This window comes from Nycticebus coucang, chromosome 15 (assembly GCF_027406575.1).
Source record: "Nycticebus coucang isolate mNycCou1 chromosome 15, mNycCou1.pri, whole genome shotgun sequence".
Classification (NCBI taxonomy): domain Eukaryota; kingdom Metazoa; phylum Chordata; class Mammalia; order Primates; family Lorisidae; genus Nycticebus; species Nycticebus coucang.
Genome location: NC_069794.1, coordinates 63,946,267 through 63,947,570, shown reverse-complemented (window position 1 = coordinate 63,947,570; position 1,304 = coordinate 63,946,267). Strand labels below are relative to the sequence as shown.

The 1,304-nt window shown below is 41.5% G+C and overlaps 1 non-coding gene across 1 annotated transcript; it reads right to left on the bottom strand.

Moving 5' to 3' along the window:
• Positions 1-596: 596 nt before the first annotated feature.
• On the bottom strand, positions 597-703 carry LOC128567013 (U6 spliceosomal RNA). Its single transcript, XR_008374689.1, has one exon. It is a non-coding gene; the product is annotated as a U6 spliceosomal RNA (small nuclear RNA).
• Positions 704-1,304: the final 601 nt, after the last annotated feature.

Genomic DNA, 1,304 nt, shown 5'->3' with positions numbered 1-1,304 from the left:
CCTAGTAGCTGGGACTACAGGCCAGAACGCCCAGCTATTTTTTTGTTGTTGTTGCAGTTTGGCCAGGGCTGGGTTCGAACCCACCACCCTCAGTATATGGAGCAGGCAACCTACCCATTGAGCCACAGGCACCACCCAAGTGTTTGATTTCTTTTTCTTTTATTTTTTCAATATTATTTTTTAAATTTCAGAATATTATACGGATACACATATTTTGGTTACTCTTAAAAATCAAAGTTATAAGTATCCTTTCACCTAGAAAGTGTACATTGTACCTGTTGGGTCTATTTACCCAATCTCCTCTTTCCCCCACCACCTATTTAATTTCCATTGAATTTTCCTTTCATATGTGCACTTAAATATCGATCAACTAGTTCCAAGTTAGCATTGAGCACATGTGCTTGTTTTTCCAGTCTTGTATTACTTCACTTAAAAGAATGGTCTCTAGTTCCACCCAGGTTGTTACGAAAGATACTAGATCACCATGTTTTTTATGGTTGAGTAGTACTCCGTGGTATACATATACCACATTACATTAATCTCATGTATTGGTGGGCACTTCGGTTGTTTCCATATCTTTGTTTTTTTTTTTTTTTTTAAATATGGAACGCTTCACGAATTTGCGTGTCATCCTTGCGCAGGGGCCATGCTAATCTTCTCTGTATCGTTCCAATTTTAGTATATGTGCTGCCGAAGCGAGCACAGTTTCCACATCTTTGTAATTCTGAATTGTGCTGCAGTAAACATTCAAGCACAAGTATCGTTTTTATATAATGTTTTTTTTCTCCTCTTTGGGTAAATACCTAATAGTGGGATCAAATAGTAGGTCTTCTTATAGTTCTTTGAGGTCTCTCCACATTTTTTTCCACAGAGGTTGTACTAGTTTGCAGTCCCTGTGTATTTGACTTAATGCTTCTGTTTTCACTGTCTTGGAATTCTTTTCTGTTTGTTATAAAAGAGGACAGAGTCTTACTATGTTGCCCAAGCTAACCTCGAATTCCTGGGCTCAAGCGATTCTTCCACCTCAGCCTCCCAAGCTCCAAGCTGGGACTGCAGGTATGTGCACCTCACCCAACTCCATCTTGAAATTCTTTTTTTTTCTTGAGACAGAGCCTCAAGCTGTTGCCCTGGGTAGAGTGCTATGGCATCACAGCTCACAGCAACCTCCAACTCCTGGGCTCAAGCGATTCTCCTGCCACCGCCTCCCAAGTAGCTGGGACTATAGGCGCCCGCCATCACACCCAGCTATATTTTGGTTGCAGCTGTCATTGTTGTTTGGTGGCCTGGGCTGGATTTGAACCCGC